General features: G+C 43.3%; 1 protein-coding gene across 1 annotated transcript in view; it reads right to left on the bottom strand.

The window, feature by feature from the left end:
- The window catches only part of Chd6 (chromodomain helicase DNA binding protein 6), a 142,431-nt gene extending 122,776 nt beyond the window's left edge, over positions 1–19,655 (bottom strand). Inside the window, exon 1 of the mRNA XM_090352378.1 lies at positions 19,576–19,655. The gene's annotated coding sequence lies outside the window, so the exon portion shown is untranslated. The remainder of the gene's footprint in view (positions 1–19,575) is intronic.
- Between the last annotated feature and the right edge of the window lie 1,515 nt (positions 19,656–21,170).

The raw sequence follows: 21,170 nt of genomic DNA on the forward strand, positions 1-21,170 counted from the left end.
AGATCCTGATGTTCTTAAAGAGGCAATGTGGACACAGACACACACAGACAAGACCATGAGAAGCCATGACAAGAGGCAGCTGTCAAACAGCCTGAGACAAGAAACTATCTTGTCAGACATTAGTGGCTTGCACCTATTCAGGAGGATGAAATCTGAGAATCACAGTTCAAAGCCAGTCCAGGCAGGAAAAATTCATGAGACCAACAAGCTAGAAGTGGAACTCTTCCTCAAGTGGTAAGAGTGCTCAAGGACAGCTCCCAGGCCAAGCTTGAGCCCCAGTACTGGCACACAGAAAGGGAAAACAGCTCTGCTGACAGACACCTTGATCTTGGCTGAGCTATGAGAAATAAACTTCTGTGGCTTAAACCATCCGATTTGTGATATTTTGTTATGGACCCAGCATACAAATACAATGGTAAATACGTTTAGCTATTAAAAAAAAATCCCATGAGTACAGAAAGATGCTACACATTAATCTAACTCCTACTTAGGAGGCTAACTAGGATCATAGTCTGAAGCCAGCACTGGGAAGAAAGTCCAAGAGACTCTTTATCTTCAATTAACCACTAAAAAGCCAGAAGTAGAACTGTGGCTCAAGTGGTAGAACACCAGCCTTGAGAGAGAAACAAACAAGCCAACCAACCTCGGGGCAGTGTCCAAGCCCTAAGTTCAAGCCCCAGGATTTGCACGGGTACACACACACACACACACACACGGCATTCATGATATATATCTGGACAATTTAACCTACCAGAGGAACAATAAAGCACTGCTGGAACCTTTCTCCTCTGCTACAGGCACATCACTCAAATTCACTTCCTCCCTCTGCCTTCTCCACTTCAGGATCTCCAAGGCCTTGTGGCAGAGCCCATGCTCCAGTCTGGATGGAAGAACACTAAATCTTTCCTCTAAGTCCTTCCCAAAGTGATGTGTTTGACATCTTTAGATTCCAATCAAGCTAAAATCAAAGGATCACCACTACAGGTCTCTGGAAAACACTTAGTTACTTCCACACTGCAAATGAGCTACTATTCCTCAGCCATCTGTGTTAGGGGAAACTTCACCTTAAAAAAGGTTTCCCCCAAACATCTCCACTTCTAACGTTAGCCAGCTCCTCACTGAAGTTAATTGTGGAAGGGTCTGCCTCCTTCACTAGACAGAAAGGTCCTGATAACAGGATTTGTATACAAAAACCACTGCAGAGCACCTGGAATATGGTACAGAACAAAGGAACACAAGTAAACTCCTACCAACTCTCATTGGAGTAGGTCACGGTATTCTCTGATACTCTGGGCCTATTCCCAGCACTGTGACTGGGTCACAACCAGCGTTTCCCAGAGAATTTGGATCTCACAGACAAACCTTTTTTTTTTCTTTTGGTCAGTCATAGGGCTTGAACTCTGGGCCTGGGTGCTGTCTCTGAGCTCGTCAGCTCAAGGCTAGGGGCTCTACCACTTGAGCCACAGCACCCCCTTCCAGTTTTCTGGTGGTTAACTGGAGGTAAGAGTCTCATGGATTAGGGTCTGAGCTGGCTTTGAACCTCAGATCTCAGCCTCCTGAGTAGCTAGGTTTATGGGTGTGAGCAACCAGTGTCCGGCTAACACAGACATACTTTTGACCTATAGAAACTAAACATAAAGGCAAACATCTTGTATTATTCCAGTTGAAGTTTAATGGCAGACAAATTATTATTAAGCTTGGGAGGGTAGGGCGTCTTATCAGGAAAGAGGCACAAAAAAACCTTTTGGGGTTTTGGCATGTTCTGTGTTGATCTGAGGGTGGTGGTTACACAGTACATACAAATATAAGAGCCTTTCCAGACTCTTAAGGGTCACTTGAGATTAATTCATTTTATTGAAATGCATGTTCCACTTCAAAAACACAATCTTTGCATGATCCTCACTGCCCCATTCATTGCCTATCCAAAGAGATATTGCTCATATAAACATCTGTGATGGAATGCTTAACTTTCTGAATAATGACAATCTAAATATTTTCATGTAAGACAAGAGTAATCTAGCCAAGCACTTATAATTAAAGACAAGGCAGAAGTAGATTGCAGCGGATATTGCCAGACCTTCACATACCAAGAAACTTCTTCAGTACAGAATTGCACTGTGCCTTCAGCCGCTACTGAGGTAGTACTTCTATGTGGAATACAACTGGCTGAAATTCAGCCCTATTACGGAGCCAATGACATTCAAGAGAGTAAGAGAAAAATAGACTTTATACTTAGCAGTCCTTCCTACTTTATTAGAAATCTAGACATGCCCAAAGAGTGGTGTATGCCTGTAATTCTAATACACAGGATGTTAAACCAAGAAGATCCCAAGTTCAAGTGCAGGTTGTGAAACCTGCCTCAAACAAAGACAACAACAAAAACCTAGAGAAACAGGCATCAACATCAGGAGAAACCTTTTATTTTTCTGGTAATTTTCACTTAATTTTTCTATGATTACCTACCTACCTGACAAATTCCTATTCATCCTGCAAAACCCAATTAAGAAGTTAACTCAGTTGGGAAGTTCCTTCTAATCTCTCTGCCTTTTCTGTTCTTCCTCTTCTACTTACCTTGCTTCTCTAATTTAAATACTAGTGGTGTCTACTTCTGTGACCGACCACATTTCTCACTGCAGCACCAAGCGTGACACAGGGTCTCTCACAAAGCATGTGACTTCTAACATTACTATCACTGGACATGCCCTCTCATTCAGATACCCAACTCTATATTCCCAAAATAAGTGGTATTTCCCAGATAAGGCACAGACTGTACTCAAGAAGAGGGAGTGAAAAACTATAAATATTCTCTAGGACTCTGTTATTTTTAGTGTTGTGATCACCAGCTCTCAAAGTTAACTTCAGGGTGGCAATCTAGAGAGTAGATGGCTTAAAGGCAATTGCAGGGGGCGGGGGAGGGGCTGCCAGGTAGCTCAGAGTGTCAAAGCAGGGCACAGCTGACCTGGAAGCAGAGGGTCACTTACTTCAAGGCAGTCATTCTGGAGCAACCCAGTTCCAGTGTGGGGACCAGACCCAATGAGCTGTGAGACCCAAGAAAGAGACACAGACACAGGCAGAGAGCTAAGATTGCACAGACTGCAATTTATTGGGGACTGGCTGCCAGAAGTGTGATCCCAGGTGGCAGAAAGAACAGCTGGATCTTCCCCATTTGGGTCAGAAAGATCAACATGTTTAAATGGGTAAGGGGAAAAAAGTGACTTCATTCTGGCCACAATGTACCTGGGCTGTCTTAAGATAATACCAGAGTCAGGCAAATCCTGGGGACCAAGGCCAGAATGTAAAGCCTTACAGATGAATCTAATGGTTTTATCCACTTACAGTGTGCTGGGATACCAGGCAGGAACAACCAGGTAGGGTTTCTCAGGACAATCATGGCAGTCAGAACTCAAAATGTTAAGTTGTCGCTATACAGCAGGGACTCCGGCGCTACACATTTATATACATACAACAAGTGACATGTGACCATAAACCAGTTCTTTCACCTTCCTGTGCCCTGCAGGACAGTAAAGAACTCAATGAGATAATATGAAATGCTTAGAACCTGGCATACAGTGGGCACTCAGATGTCTGCTCTTTATTTTGCATCTCTGGGATAAGACAGCAATCTTTGTTTTATTTGGTCTTATCCTACCCCGACCTTTTCTGGCAGTGGGGCCAACCCTGTTTCCTGGGTTACCTTGCAGGCACAGCTGATTCCCCTGGTGTGAGGGAATAACCTAAGCAGCCCCTCTCCAGTAAAGCTAGAGCTTCTTTCCCTTTCTAGTGGAAACACAGCAGCTTCCTATTTCATTTCCTTGGTGACCTCTCCCCTGTTTAACAGATTAGTAACAGCAAATTTATCAAACAGTTCCCCACAGTACCTCTCTTGAATATTCTTACAGAGAACACAGTTAAATAACAATGTCAAAAATCTCAGGCCCTAGGATCTAATGTGAAAATCAACCTTCCCTCCCTCTATCTCCTTTTTCTGTCTCCAGGTTCCTTTCAGGGTAAGGAAGAGACTCAATTGTGCGATATGACAGAATGAAGGTGCCCATTTCATCTTCCATGGAGGCTGGCCCTTGATATGCACACTAGTGCAGTTTTACTTGGAGACTTAGATTAGTGTTTCCTTTTAGGCTTTGAAATGTAGAGAATAAAAAAAAGTGAGTTTATGGTATGAAAATTACATTTCAATAAAACGATTTTTAAAGACCAGAGATAGAAAAATAGAATGTATCACAAATAGGCAAAATGCTGAATATAAAGTATTTGCATTAACCACTTCTACATAGGCCCAACTGTGGATACTGGGCACAATACAGTGTGTTCGTGACTGCTCAAAGGGTCATGAAGTTTTAGCTCCAGCAGTCAGTGTGAGCCTAAGGCAACTAACTCCTCTGAAGAGGAAACAGCAGACTGGAAGGCCTGCTCCATTTCCCCAGCATTCATTTGCTTCTTGCTTAGGTTAAAACAGGCATTCTCTCTGGAGCAATCACCCAGGGGCAGGGTGGTGGTGGTGGTAATGGGTTGGAGTATATGAGTGTGAAAACATCTTACTTAATTATCTGTTCTGTGTTAATGATGGATAGATACGCAATGTCTGTGGCATTAATTTTTAAGGGGTTAGGATGGCGTTAATGCTTTAAAAAAAAAAGTCTGAAAAGGCTCTTTAATAAAGAGGAAATGAAAGAATAAAAACTGAGAGGCACTGAGTTAATTTATGAAGCCTACTGCCAGGGTCACATACCCAAGTGGAAATAGTATTGTTGGCCATGCCTTGCCTTTCATCCTCCTATTTCTGTGAGTGTATGGGGGGGTGGAAGAGAAGGAGGGAAGGAAGGAGGGAGGAAGGCAGGGATAGAGGGACAGAGACTACTGAGAAAGGCACAGCCCTTACGTCCTACTTTCCTCTGGTCAATACCATCTCTCTCACCTCAGGTCTAATAATTTAGTTAGTGCTGAGGTTTATATAAAAAGATGTTGGGCTGAGAATGTGGCTAAGTAGTACAGTGGTTGGCTAACATGCATAAAGCAGCCCTGGGTTCAATTCCTTAGTATCATATATTCAGAAAAAGGCAGAAGTGGCACTGTGGCTCAAGTGGTATAGTGCTAACCTTGAGTACAAAAGCTCAGGGACAGTGCACAAGCCTGAGTTTGAGCCTTAGGACTGGTAAGCATACACACGCATGTGCACACATGTGCACACGTGTGCACACATGCACACACACACAGAATAGGAGAAATGTACGTGAAATGAAAAAAATCCTAAGTTTTCAAATAGCAGTACCTGAACAAAAGTAGGATGACTCTTCATGATGAAGGCAGGTATTCTTTGAAAATCCACATGCTAATCTCTACGAAGAATTCCAAGTACAAAGAATGGACTACACACCTGTAGGCGTACCAATTTTGCTGGAGAAGTCAAGCACACAGAAAATTTAAAAAAAAGAATAGTGGCTGGCCCTGCCTCCTTGCTGTGGCTTCCAGCCAGGCCACTGCAATAGTCCCCTAATCCATTATTCCATCCACATGGTCCTTAAAATTTGGGCACACGCTGGAATCGCCTGGCAAGTTTAAAACAACAACAAAAAAAAAAAAAAAAACCCTCCAAAATCTGAGTCCTTCCACCAGAGAATTAGATTGTGTGCAGAGTAGGTGCTGGTATTGCTTTGTTTCTGCTATTTTTAAACTCAAGGCCCTGAGCTTACTAGGCAGGCCCTCTACCATGTAAGCCAGGCCTCTCACCCAGCACTGATACTTTCTAAAGCACCTCAGTGATTCTAATACACAGCGGTCTAAGCATCACTGTTCTTCCCAAGGGTGGACCCACATGCCTGCACAAATCCAAATTCCTCGAGCCATCTTCATGCATCTCAACGACCTTCGCCTCCACAGCTCCCTAGCGTGCTCCAGCCACAAGGAATCACCATGGCCTTTGTGCCCTCCAAGAAGTTTCTTAGGCAGCAAATGGTCTTCAGACTCACGCACATCAATCACAGACTCTGATTATCAAACTCCAAATCAACCAGTGTAAGAGATACTTCCTTTTTAAAAACATTAGCTCCCTTAGGTTGATGATTGCACCCTCTTGGATTCTACCTAGACATTTATCAGTGTTTGTAGTAGCTTACCTTTCTGCCTTTTCTAATATCCTGTGTTTTCCACAGGGCAGGAACAAGTTCCCAATATCTGGCAACAGCTGAAACCCAAGGAATATTCAATAACTGTTTTACTAAAAGCATGACACAGTTACAGACTTAATGAGTAATAGTATGAGAAATGACAAAGGCAATTCCATATGAAGTGCCAAATTAGTTCAAATGGCAAATCTGTCTCTCGAAATATTGTAGGGAGAGGTTGCTTCAGGCAGATACAGAAAGGGAAGACCCTGCTTATGACACTGGAACTTGTTCTCAAGTCTCAAAGGAAGGAAAATGCTCCAGCGGGCTCAGAGTAGAAAAGTACGGGCAACAGCCACTGAACATGACAAAGCTATTTAGTTCTGCCTTACATTCCTTCACAAGATAACCTAAAAAAGTCTTCAGACACTCATTTGGTCTCATTAACCTGCTTTATTATTTTTGTATAGTTCTGCATATGGAAATGCTCACTGGAACATCAGCTCCCCGAGAACAGGAGCTTCAGTCACTACTGAAGGATTCCACTTTGTACGAGCACTACAGATGTTCAGTAAAACTTCCTCCCTTCTAGAAACTCCCTCCTAACCTACCCAGTCCCCACATTCTCAAACGCGGACCTCACAAATGCCTAACTGCACCTCCTCTGAATCCCCATCCCTCTTTTTTCTAAGCTCCTACAAACACTTTATCTAGCCCAGGGTGGTGGCTCATGCCTGTAATCCTAGCTCCTCCGGAGGCTGAGATCGGAGGATCACGGTTGGAAGTCAGCCTGGGCAGGGAAATCCATGAGACTCTCACCTACTATAAACTATTCTGAAAAGGCAGGAAGTGGCTCTGTGGTTCCAATGGTAATGCACTAGCCCTGAGCCAAAGAAACTCAGGTAGCACCACCCAGGCCCTGAATTCAAGTCCCAAGACCAGCACAAAAAGCAAAACAAGACAAAAATACATTTTTTTGTTTGGCCAGACCTGGGGCTTTAACTCAGCACCTGAGCACTGTCCTTGGGCTTTCCTCAAGCCTAGCACTCTAGCACTTGAGCTACAGCACCACTTCCAGCTTTTTCAATGTATGTGGTATCGAGGAATTGAACCCAGGGATTCATGCATTCTAAGCAAGCACTCTACCACTAGGTCAAACTCCCGGCCCTAAAATATATTTTATCTTTTTTGGTTTTCTTTGACACTTTCATGGGGCTACACAGTAATAGCATAATTATCTGTGTATAGATAATATAAGCATCCTATCTTTCCTCTATATTTTAAATCCTGAGGGCAAAGCTCTAGCTCATTTTCCCCTTGAAACATGATGCCTTGAAAAATTTACTTCAGTAATCCATGCTGAATAAACAGAAAAAAAGGTATTACATATTTAATATCTTAACATTAGAAATACTGGTAATGATTTTTCTTCACTTATCTTGGCCCTATAATACCTGATTTTTTTTTTAAGTCTTCATGGTTTGAACTCAGGGCTCAAGTGCTCTACCATTGGCATTCTACCATTTTAGCCAGGCTTCCGGTCAGACATTTTGCTAGTTAACTAGAGATGGCCTTTTCTGCCCTGGCTGGCTTTGAACCTTGATCTTTGAGGCCTCAGCCTCCTGAGTAGTTAAAGTTACAGGTGTGAACCACTGGTGCCTGGTGTGATTCTCTAAAATGATAAAAGTTAACACTTCTATCAACCTTAGAACTAATCTCAGGCTTTATATTTAATTTTTAAAACTATCATATAACACCAAGTATTATTATTCCCACTTTAGATGAGGGTTACATAGCAAAATCCTATCTCAAAAATTAAAAATCAAACCAAAACAAAATGAAGAGCTCAAAAGTCAGACCCCCCCCTGAACAACTAGTTCTGTGTGTGTGGACAAGAAACTCAATGCCTATATCTAAATTGATATTCATTGATAAGTAAATAAATGCTAATGATCAATTTATTCATAATGATCCATAATAATTCAGGTCCATTCATCAGGACAGTTTGGTTATGCTGGATTAACAAAGAACTCCATTTTTATTTTTTTTTATCTTTTTTTTTTTTGTAATTAGTAAAAGGGTTACATGATATTTGCCAGATAGAAGGTGCATTAATTCACATACATTGATACCCTTTCACATGTCTTGGTACCCATTTCCCTCCCCCAGAACTCCATTTTTAAAACAGTGTTTTTAAGAGAAAACATTTCTATAGCCTTATTTATGCAAGCTTTAAAAGTAAGAAATACTGTTTTGTAAAAAATGGTTTAATAAAGACCACTCAATTACAGCACTGTAATTTGAATAAAGAATGTTATGTGCCAAGTGCCTATGGCTCATGCCTATACTTCTAACCACTCAAGAGGCTGAGATCTGAGTTCAGAGGTTCAAAGTCAGAACAAGTGTTATCTAATTAATGGGGGGGGGGAGTGGAAGCTGGAAATGGAGCTGTGGTTCAATGGATAGAATACCAGCGTTAAGGAGAAAAACAAAAAAAAAACAAGGAAGAATAAAAGGCACTGAATCCAAGTCCCATACCAGTGCAAAAAGATTAAAAAAAAAAGGTAAAGTCATGGACAATAATGTTGCTAACACTTGCATTTTTGCTAATATTACTTTTTTATATGCAGATAACACATACTATAACCCATAGTCCACACTTCAGGGTAGAATTTGATTATTAGATGTGTACAGGTATTATTTTGTTAAAAACAACAACAGAACAGCGGTGCTTTAAGTAAATAAGCAAAGTTTATTTGCTTATATAACCACTGCACATTTCTTTCAAAAAGAAAAATTATCTGCTTGGAAATAATTCATCTTAGTTCCACTCCTGTTTCAATATTCAAACCCAGTCACAACTCCACTTCAGGGTAACAAAGGTGTTATCCTATCTCATTCTCAGAAGAGTGCCAAAATGTGGATAAATTCCTAAGGACCACCTCACCAAAGGAAGACCCAAGCTCCATACCAGCACATAGAACCACTCAGTGATTAATAGAACTATTGTTCTCATTATCATGATTATTGAGACGGCACAGGGCCCAGTCTAAGAATCCCATGTCATAAAACTAGCTAAATAATCTAATATGAAAGAATATTACTTGATATGGGGGGGCAAGCTTCAATGCTTTTAATAAACAAACCATAGTTTTTAAAAGTTACCACAAGGTTACTGCCCACTGTTACATAGGACATGTAAAACCTCACCTATAATACTTTTTTGCGCTAAAAAACACTTTATATAGGATATAGGCATTTCCTGTATCTTTCCAATTCCTTCCTTCTACTCACTCTCTCTTCTCAGATCTCAGCCTCCTGAATAGTTTGGGGTTACAGGCATGCTCCACCAGTTCCCTGATTTCCCCATAAATTCTTAAGGAACATTCTCTTATCGTAGCTTTTCAGGACCCCTAAGCTTTTGAGGGTAAGGAAAAAAGCTTACACAGCAAAATGATAATCATATCTAATCATAACTCCACCACATAGGACCTCTGGCCTTACAAAGTATTTATATGACTAAGACCATATTCTATAATTTGTAAGAATGTAAGATTGGACTAGATCCCAACGTATTAGATCTAATGTAGTTTCGACTCTTCTGCACTCCTGAAAGCCACAAAGCAGCTTACTTTAGAAACTGCTGTGATGCTAGTGTTGTACAATGAGGAATAAATCTTAAACTAGAAATAACTACTGAAAATACATTAATAATGGCAACAACAAAGCTCAATTCAAGAGTGAACATGCAATCCAGTAAATACCCAGGCAGTATCCTGCTGGCCTGAAACACTGCAGGAAAGAGACAGTGATGAAAGCAGCAGCAGAAGGGACTGTTGTTAGGGTGTGGCTTGTGAGATCCCTACCCAGGACATTCCAACAACTGGTGGCACAACAAGGAAATAAACCTGAAGCACGGAAACTTGAAAGTTTTTAAGCTTAGGATCCCACATCAATCACAACTCAATTCCAACAAACTCTTTAAGATCCTATACCAAGTATTCCAATACTTGAATCTAGACCTTGAAGCATCTTAAGAGATTCAGAAAAACAAAAAGCCCAAACAACGTATTTCTAAAAAAATTAAAATCACCCCTGGCCCCATCAGTAATACTTATATCACTGCTTAAAAACAGATTCTCTCACCTACTACATCTGGCGAGGGCCCTGAGAGAAAGACCACTGATCAACAGAATGAATGTAATGGAAAAATGCACTTATCTGTAATAAAGACAATCTGAGACTTGACTGCATCATAGTTTGTGGTCCTGGAAGCTCTAGCCACTATCTATATGGAATTTAAATCTAAACTTGTAAACTACAAGATAACCTTCTTCTCTCTCACTACCTAAATGACCAATTTCCTGTTTGAAAACCTAAAATCCCAAAAATATTGTTAATAAGCTTGTTGTTTGATTAGATTTATTTTGATTGGACAGTATTTTTTAAAGGTTATGATTCCATGTGTGGACCTCAGTTTACTTCTTACTTTTTTTTTTTTTTTTGGTCAGTCATTGGGCTTGAACTCGAACTCCCTGAGCTTTTCAGCTCAAGGCTAGCACTGTTCCACTTGAGCCACAGCACCACTCTCAGTTTATTTTTATACCCAATACCTAATTTTCCATCTGTTTGTCAATTTCCAACTCTGTGATGGATACCATCTACTAAAAATCAATGCTATCCTTCTTTTATCAAATTAACTAAATAAGTAGACAGAAGACAGAAGGAAAGGTTCTTTCAAGAGACCACTAGTTAATATTACAAAAAAAAAACCCTAAAAACTAGAATTTGCTTTATGAACTATGAAACTAGTATCCAGTACAGGTGGCTCACCCTATAACCCTAGCTACTCAGGAGGTTAAGAGATTGTAGTTTGAAGTCAGCCTCGGCAGGAAAGCCTGTAAGACTCTTATCTTTAATTAACTATCCAAAAAGACAGAAGTGGAGCTGTGGCTTAACTGGTCCGGTACAAGCTCTGAGCAAAGAAGCTCAGGGACAGCGCCCAGGCCTCAACTATAGGGCTGGCACCAAAAACAAACAAAAATAAAACAAACACAAAACCAACCTGCATAAACTAGCAACATTTCTACTAAGAAATGGAGAGCTGTATAGCACTGTACTTAGAGACTACTTGTCTTTATAATAAAAAAAAAAAAAACAAACACCTAAAGGATATGAATCACACATGCTGGTCACAGATGGACATAAGGCCTCTCTGGCTTGATGATTTTAAAGTCTTAGGAGACATGCCCAAACTTATTTTCTCAATATTCAAATCAACTCAGATAAAATAAGTTAATGAGTCGGGTGCTGGTGGCTCACACCTGAAATCCTAGCTACTCAGGAGGCTGAGATCTGAGGATGAAGGTTCAAAGCCAACCCAACCATTAAAGTCCATGAGACTCTGACCTCCAATTAACCACCAGAAAACTGAGAATGGCAGTGGCTTAAGTGATAGAGCAAGGATAGCCTTGAGCTACAGAGCTCAGAGACAGCACCCAAGCCCAGATTTCAAGCCACACAACAACTACAACAACAACAACAAAGGAAATATAAAAGGGTAAACAGTGTTGTATATAATAATCATATAACTTGCTTAATCTCACTGTAGGATCAAGGGTAGACTTAGCCTAGGTAGTATTTTCCTTTCTCGCTGAGGGAAAAAATGCAAAACACACACACACACTCTGCTTTTGCTATAAAGGAGGTTCTGAGGTTACACATGCACTATTAGAGGTGCCAGTCACCTGTGCTCATTTAAATGAACTGATAGAAGATGTTAAATTCTCATTTGCTCTAAGCTTACTATATGCATGCATGGAAACATCACCATGAATTCTCCTCCTATAGTAAGTACATCTGAATCCCAAAATAAAGAATTAAAAAATTAAAGTTTCAGGACCGGGAGTTTGGCCTAGTGGTATAGTGCTTGCTTAGCATGCAAGAAGGCCCAGGTTCAAGTCCTCCATACCATACACATAGAAAAGAGCTGGAAGTGGTGCTGTGGCTTAAGTGGTATAACTCTACCCTTGAGAAAAGTCCAAGGACAGTTCTTAGGCCCTGAGTTCAAGCCCCACGACTGGCAAAATAAATAAATAAATAAAAGTTTCGTTCTATTCTTCAGCCACACCCATCCATATTAAGGGCTCCCGTGGTTAGTCACAGGGCATTTCCGCCACAGCAGAAAGTTCTACTGGGTGGTGCTGATTTAGAACAATGTTCCTCAAATTTCAATGTGCAAAAAAATCATGGGACAGATTCCTCCAGCAGGTAGCTCATTTTAGCCTGTGTTTGCATTTCAAACAAGCCTCAAGGTAAGGATGAAACTGTCCATTGTCTGTGGTAATGGACTCGGGTTGTTTTTTTGTTCCTGCTCTTTCCTAACCCATCATATGCTAATAACACTTTTATAAAATACCAGAAGAATAGAATTCACAGAAAAAAATCAAAGACAATATGAATCAAGTTTTTATCGCTAGATTCAACAGGCTTCTATACAAGTTTTAAGAAACAGTCCCAAATGTGGATTGTTTTGCGTGGCCTAATCTAGAAAAATCTCATTTTATACTTAAGTATCTTTCTGAGACTAGTCACCAACAGACTTTTTCATGTCCTCTATCATTCTGATATACTGTACACTCCAGCCTGCCAGCCAGGGTAAAAAAGTCCGAAAGACTCTTATGTCCAATAAACCACCAAGGGGCTGGAGCTGGAGCTCCAAGTGGCAGAGTGCTAGCCTTAAGCAAAAAAGCTAAGGGACCATGTCCAGGATCTAAGTTCAATTCTCAGTACTGTCAAAACAAAACAAACAAAAACCCTGCTAATTCCATTAAACAGAATGCAGTTTAAAATACTCCTAAATCCCTTAAAGTGACACTATCTGTATGAGGTAAGCTTAAGAAATAAAACTACCGGTGTCATCATTTGTGATGTGATCCAAATGTCACATGACCAGCAATGTTGACTAATTTTTAAATTCGTATCCATAGTTGGCTTCCCACGGCTAACACTGCTAGCACTGGTAAGCCAAAACAGGTAACAAGCGGTAAGTCACAAAGTCAGCATGGACTATATACAATTTCTTTCAGGAAATAAAACCTAAAGTGATCTGGACGACCTAGTTGGCCAGACGTAATTCCTCAAAGGATTCTAAAATGCTACTGGTTGTTCCTAAGAGCCCAGGTATACATTTTACACTAATGTACATTTAAGGAAGGAATAGACAAGACGGGGCCTCTCATAGCAAGTAGCCAGGCAGCACCCTCCACCAAGCTGCCTAACTCTAAGGTGTTTTCCCCAATGCACACATCATACCAAACGAACTAATCCATGCTTTCAGCTTCACCTCTAGTCCAATAAAAGCGCTTCCCTAAGAAAATACCTAGGAAAAAATTCAAAAGGGTAAACAGTATCAACTACCTCCAAGAACTGCTCGTAGGGCATTGTGGTTGCTCCAGAATTTTGTTTTATCAATTTGCTTTTATTCAAGTAAATCATAAAATAAGCCTCTGAGAACTTTACTATGAGATGCCTTTTCTGTATAAGTGAACTTGATATTCATGTCCTCTGCAGAATAATACATTCAACTAGACATTATTTTAAGAAAAATCCCACTTAGCATTAATAGAAGTTGTAAGATATCTCACAAAACTCTGGGGAATATAAAAATGGAGGGAGTCTTTCTGATTATTCCTAGTCAGGGTAAGAAAAAAAAGAAAGTCATTTCCCTCCTAATATTGAATAAAACAATAAAAGAATGAGTAAAAAGCAGTACATTAAACGCTGAGTACTGGTGGCTCACACCTGCAATTCTAGCTACTTCAGGAGATCTGAGGATCGCTGTCCAAAGTCAGCTGAGGCAAGAAAGCCATAACCACCAAAAATGCTGGAAATGGTAGAATACACCATCCTTGTGCAAAAAAAGCTCAGGGACAGTGTCCAGGCCCTGAGTTCAAGCCCCAGAGCAGCACACTCACATACACACACATATATGTACACACATACATAGACACAGTACAAAAAGCAAAAATTCTCATGAGCTTTTGCCACAGATACCCCTCTAATCCCACCTGTTAAAAGCAGATGGCTAGAACTGAGAAACCCAGGCCCTTGACGGCTGTCTGTCTTACAATTGTCCCACACCCTGGACACCAACTTTGTTAACTCCAAAGAGAAAGGTCAGCTTCCTCAAGAACATGGGAGAGGGGGCTGGGAGTTTAGCCTAGTGGTAGAGTTCTTGCCTAGCATGCACAAAGATCCAGGTTCAATTCCTTGTTATCACGTACATAGAAAAAGCAGGAAGTGGTGCTGTGGCTCAAGTGGTAGAGCTCTAGCCTTGAAAAATACCAAGGACAGTGCTCAAGCCCTGAGCAGGCGGAAGGAAGGAAGGAAGGAAGGAAGGAAGGAGGGAGGGAGGGAGGGAGGGAGGGAGGGAGGGAGGGAGGGAAACAAACATCAGGAGAAAAGGCTGCCCAGAGGGATACAGGAACGCCCTCCCCAGGCCAACTGACACAGGCAGACTACAGAACCTGCTCAAGGGCAAAAATGCCTGAAGAAATGAGCCTCCAGTAGAAGCAAGCCTGGCTCATACAAAACAAGCTTGGGCATAATTTAAATCAATGATTGGGGAGAGGGGCAGGCAGGTGAAAAGAGATGGGAGTGGGAAATGGTTCAAGAATCAACAACATCCAAGAATAGCTCTGTACACAGAATCAATAGAAGTGTACATAGGACTCTGGCATTCATGGACCAGTCACCAATTTCCTAGGGGTTCCCTGAGTCTCAGAAGAAAAGTCTTAATCTAAAAAGGCAGAAACTAAAGTCCAATGTTAACTGGAAACCTTCTAGATAAGAACAATCTTAGAATTCAAAGGGGGCGGGGGACAGGAGGACAGAGGGAGAGGGAGGCTGAGATATGTGAATCACCAGCTCTAGGCAGGAAAGTCCATGACTTTTATTTCCTAATTAATCACCCAAAAAGCTGGAAATGGAGCTGTGGCCCAAGTGGTAGGGTGCTAGCCTTGAACTAAAAAAGCTTAGCAACATTGCCTAGGCCCAAAGTTCAAATCCCAGGACCAGCAAATAAAATAAACAAACAAATAAGTTCCTCAAACAAAATACCTTGGTTACATAGTATACAAGAAAATATAAAATACAATAAAATTTTAACTGCATGATATAAAAGAACAGAAAAGTAGAAATCTCCTTTCACCTTTCTATGTAGGTTAGGATTTGCATCCTGGGATTATCCTTCAGTTCGATTCCTTATTCCTGAAGTTTCCAAACATTGTTTTAGCATGTTAAGCTCGTATGCAATAACAGATAAAAGCACAACAGGAGTGTGCTGAAAGATCAAGTTTTTTGTTTTTCCTTATTATTTTTAAGACCTTCCTTATAATTATAAAGCAAAAGCAGTTGGGAAAAAAAAAAAAACCTTGATTGGCCTAAGTAAGACCTACTGAATTTATATCATATATATATATAGATAGATAGATAAGATAGATATACACACACACACACATTAAAGATTCTAAAGGTCCTGAAAAAAATGATGGAAAATTACACTAAAACAAATGAACCAGGGTCATCACTGGTGGAGCACACCTGTAATCCTCACTGCTCCAGAGGCTGAGATCTGAGGATAATGGCTCATAACCAGCTCAGTCATGAAAGTTTGGAGACTCTTATCTCCAATTAATCACATACACACACAAAAAGAGGGCACACAGAATCATTTTCACAAATATAAAAACCAGCACACACAGGTATTACAGGCAAAAAAAAAGAAAACATTTCATTGGGTTCCATGCTAACAAGTTTGTTCAAAAGTGGGAATGAAGAGGTGGGTATTTTAAAATAACTCTCTTTTACTACTTCCAGGACTTTTATGGAAGTAACAGAATCTCTCATAAGGGTATCACGCCTCCACAAACACAAAGGAAAAAGAACATTTTAGCAAGGAAAAAGTGACTGCTCGCTCCCTCATCATATCCAAAGCTGGGCCTGAACTCCTGAATGCATTACAGAGAGGAAAGGATGCTTTCATTCTTCTAGCACATCTTTCTTCATTGACAACAATCCTTGAAATGGAAAAGCAGAAATGGACACGTGGAAGAACAACTGAAAGAGGGTATTAGCTAATCAGGTACCATATTACCAACACATGACAAGTACTCTCAAACTTTTTAAAGTATCTTTGGAGAAGGAGTTTCTATACATACATACATACATACACACACATACACACACACACACACACTTTGGATGCTAAGGATCTGAGTTCAAACTCTAACTCTACCTTTAACCAGCTTTACAGTTTTGACTAGTAAATCCCTTTCTCGGAAGTCCAGCTTCATAAACTGGCTGCCATGGCACTCTGTCCTCAGTACCTGGCTGAGAGCTGGACATACATCAGGTATTTAGTTCGTGGTAGTTCCTTTTGTCCTCCTAAGTATGTCATGTTCCACTGCAAACAAAAATGTTTTCTAGGGAAAAAGATACCTTGGTTATGATTTTATGTATTTCAGTTTTCAGTTATAACAAGCTGGTACAGGAGAATGCAATCAGTCCCATGGAATTCAAACTGAAGCTTGTCACATGAATTAAAACACAACTTTTTACGAGGGATGAATGTATGCTAGATCCACTAGTGCTAGGTACTTAATAATATCTCGATATTAAATACACAGTAGGTACTTATTAAACTACCTCAAGTTTTGCTACACTTGGGAAAAAGTGACAGTACAGTTTGCTCAGGTTATGTGTACACTGTCACTGTCCTGTACCAAAAATTCTTCTGTTAAGTAGAGTCTACTGCATCCTAAAACCTGTTCAAAGGCCTTCAGAACGCATGTGATTCATATGATGATTGATCAAATAAAAAGTCTGTCCATGGAAACTGAAAAACATCAGTACACAGGTGGGAGCAAAGCCTGTTGGGGTACCCTGTGGTTTAACAAAACACAATCACAAGTTCTGCTAAGGGCTAAGTCGTATGTCCACAAAAATCAAAAGTGTCTTTGAAATTTAAATAAATCAAAGAGATCTCTCCAAGACACACAGTAGACCAATGGCCTATTGTTTCTGATAAGTTTCTACAATATTAGATTAGTAAAATCACAAACACATGATCTCTCCTAAAGAGATTCAATTATGCTTCTGTTTTCCTTTGGTATTTGATAGTCACAAGAAAAGTAAATCAATAAATAGCATTTATCGGTAAGTGCTTTCTTCCAGAAATTCGGCAAGGTTTGTGTGGTTCTCCAACTGGTCTTTCAACTTCTTGTGTGGTTTTCCCTGAAGCAACATACTGAGGAGTGCAGAGATTCTCCAACTATACTAATAATAAACTATAAAAATAATAATAAATATACAGGGTATTTAAAAGTTGTGGTAAGAGCAATCACTGACAGCTTGTGGTTCTGTAATACAGGGGCAAAAGAGCTAATTGCAGGATAACAATCAAGACTCGGGTGGAACAGCAACACGTTACTGAGACACAATTCAAATTGCACAAGAAATCTGCTTTCCTACATCGAGAACAGCACCACAGTCTGTTTACAACTGGAGATATTCCAAAACTACCTTATAGATGAGAGGGGATGAAGAAGAAAAGATATACAGTACAGGTTACCTCAATGTTTAAAAATCAAAAACTCACAATCCATCCATGAAATCTGCCCCAGGACAGAGCAAACTTTTAAAATTAATCATCTTGACACTCGACATTTTCCCAAACCTTTGATTTAAAGTGATGGGTCGCTTCAGCGATTTCATGCTTCATCATTTTTATCATATGTGGATTTCAAGTCTTCTTTCTGTTGCCAGAATGCCATGAAGTTCACAAAAACTCTCCCAGAGGCTGCCAACCTGATCTTCCGATTTGGCTTCCAGTGAAAACTACTATGCCACACACAACCAATGAGACAGACCGCCAGTTAAGTCAGAACGACCCCAATGGGCCTGGAGCGTACACACCAGAGAGGTGGTCTCAGTCTCCACTTCCCCAAAGGCCTTATGCAAGTCTCCGTGAAATGTCAAAATGCCCTGGGGCCTGGTTGGAATGTTATTCTTACATACGACTGGGGGAAAACAAGAATCAAATCTTAGGCGAGATATTCCAGCCACCTTGAAAACAAAATGTTTTAAAAAAATGTGTATTTTTGTCTGTTCCTGGATCCATGACCCCCAGAAATGAACAGTTTTCAGGGGATGAGGAAGGCATGGGGCACACAGAGCTCCAGGGAAAGACGTTCGAAGATGCCAAGGATACACTAGAAACCTTGGCCGGATTACTAATGGTCCATAAACCCTAATTTGGAGAACACGGGCCTACAAGCTCCAAATTGAATTATACTGCCTTATTAGATCCCACACTAGCGAAACCACGGTCATATTAGTCATAACAGACTAGGAATATTCTATGTACACAAATACAAAGTGCCTGCTTATGCATTTTTAATTGGATCAAATAAAACCGAAGCTGCAAACGAACTCAAATTTCAATTATCTCACTAGTGCGGGGATTTCCTAATATCCTCTGGAAAAAAAAAAAAAAAAAACAACCAGAAAGCTGCCAACAAATCCTCTGCACATCTGAGAAGCACGTCCCTGGAAATTTGGGAGCGACAGACTCTGTTAGTTCTCCACAGACCGGGAAATAAATACCCCGAAGGGGACAGATTCCCCCCCCCCGCCCCCCGCCCCTCATCGCTTTCCATTTTCCAGCTCAAACATGCAATCTAATAAAGCACAAAACTTGGCAGCGGGGCTGCGCCGGAGCCCTCCGGGGCTGGGATTTTCGGGGCGAGCGCACGCCAGTGCGTAAGAAGGGGGCGGAGGGGGTGCGGGGTGCGGGCACGCGCCGGGGCCCCCGCCCCGCCCCCTCCCGCAGCAGCCGCCCGGCACCAGCCCACCCTCCTCCACCCCTGCAAACAGACGCAGGACGCGAACCCAGCAACTTCAGCGCGGGGGCGGCGGCGGGAGCCGCGGCCACCTCGGCTCCGCCCCGCCCGGCGGGCCCGTGGGGTCCCCCCCGCTGTGCTCGCCAGGGGGAAGGGGGGCGGGGAGGGAGGCTTGCGCACGCCCCGCCCCGCCGCCAGGCCCCGCGGCTGGGGTCTGCGGGACCCCCGCCCCTGCGCGCGGCCCCGCGGCGGCGGCGCGCTCCAAGGACGGCACCCGGCCCGAGAGCGGCCCCAGCGCCCACGGGGTCCGGGGTGCGGCGGAGACCGGGCTCCCTGGCTTCGGGCCTCGGGCCGCCGCCGTCCCTCCGGCCAGGCCGCCCGCCTGCCGGCCCTGCTCGGACCCCGGCCGGGCCTCGCGCCGCCGCAGCCCCCCATCCTGGCTCCATTCATAGGGGCCACCCCAGCCGGGCCAGCGGGGCGGGGCCGGGGACCTACGGACAAGGCCGGTCCGCCGAGGCCGGGGAGGAAAATAAAAAGTTAAGAGAAGAACTTACCTAAAATGGCTCCTGCAGCAGCCAAAATACAAACAGCTATTATTTGGTGAAGTTTAGCTCAGACACCCTGCAAGGACACCCTAACCCAGCTCGGGCCCGCCTTCTCTCCCACGCCATTGGGCTTCGCTGGTCCAAAACACAGGCTCATTGGTCAGCCTGGCTGCCGCTCAAACAGAAGCCCGTTTCAAGCTTGCTTGCAGGGGCGAGTGATGGGCTCGCTCCATTGTGCTCGTATTTGCATGGATGTGATCGCGGCTCTGATTGGTCAGCTCCAAGGACGCCCCGCCCCCTCGCCTCGCGGGGTCTCCCCCTCCCCCGCCTTAGAGACGCCGCTGCACGCGGCCCCGCCCCCTCCCTCCCCCGGGACGGAGCGGAGGGGGCCGCGGGGGCGGGGCGGGGCCGGGGGTCCCGCGGGCGGAGGGGACGGGGCGGGGTCCTGCGCGCCGCAGACCGCAGGCAGGGGGCGGGGACCTGGGGCGCTCGGGGGCGGGGCCGAGGGTTCGACCCTCAGGTGGAGGTCTCCCAGGTAGGAGGCCGAACCATCTGGAAAGCCTGGGACTGGTTGTCCGGAGGAGGGGGCGGGGGGGGGGGGGGGGGGGGGTGCCGTCCCACGATCGAGGGGCTCCGCGGAGGCCCAGATGGCGCAGCGCAGGTCCCTCCGGGCCGGAGAAGAAGCAGTCAGGCGAGAAAGTGGAGCCGGGGCCGTCGGTCTGCGGGCAGCCGCATTCCCCGCCGGCCGGCCGGGCACGCCGCGGGGCTTTTCGCGGAGGGGAGCGGAGGCACACACCCCGGGAGTTTTCCAGCCCGGGGATCCTGCGGCACGGCCCGGTGGGCCTCCGTAAAACGAGGGGTCGAGCCGCCGGGTGTTTAATTTCGGGCCTAACTCCGCTACCCATCCTTGCAGCATCCTCAAGGACAGGGCCCGGCCTAGGGCAGAGATTCAACGAATGCTTACATTCCTTAATTCATTCCTGAGCAGATTAATTCTTTTTTATTTTTTTTAAGTGCTCACCCCAAACCAGAGGATACTGCATGCAGTAATCAAAGCCCTTACCAGGCGAAAGAAAAGACAATGAATAAATACAACAGGCAGGTACTGATGAACAACTGCCGGAAAGAAAATAGATGGAGGGAGGAAGGAAATCAGACCTCACTTGGGGAGGAGCAATTAGGAAAAGGAGGGATGAGGAGTCTGAACTGACTGCCTGGCAGCCCGACTCCCCTTGGCATCCCATTACTGCCTCCTTCCTCCCCGACCTGGCTGTCACTTACCCTCCTCACTGCATCTTGAGTGGTTTCCTCACTACCCTCTAAAAGCTTGGTTAGATTCTGACTTCAGAGCAGCCAGCGTTTTACTTTAATTAAAGGTGGAGTGAGCTGAGTCTGATGCCTCCAGCCTGAATGGGTTAAAGAGAGGATGGGGGATGGGGATGGGGTGGGGGAGAAGGACTGTCATGATTTAGCACTCGTTGCTGCACTCCCAGAGAAAATGTTTTTCGCTTCTTTGAAATTCCCATTTTCCTATAGCTTTCAGCCTACATCCTTCTCTTCTGAGTAACATTTCCTCACTTCTTGGCAGACACCAGAGATTTGTC

The sequence above is a fragment of the Megascapheus bottae genome, chromosome 18 (genome assembly GCF_031878675.1).
Source record: "Megascapheus bottae isolate mThoBot1 chromosome 18, mThoBot2.hap1, whole genome shotgun sequence".
NCBI lineage: Eukaryota > Metazoa > Chordata > Mammalia > Rodentia > Geomyidae > Megascapheus > Megascapheus bottae.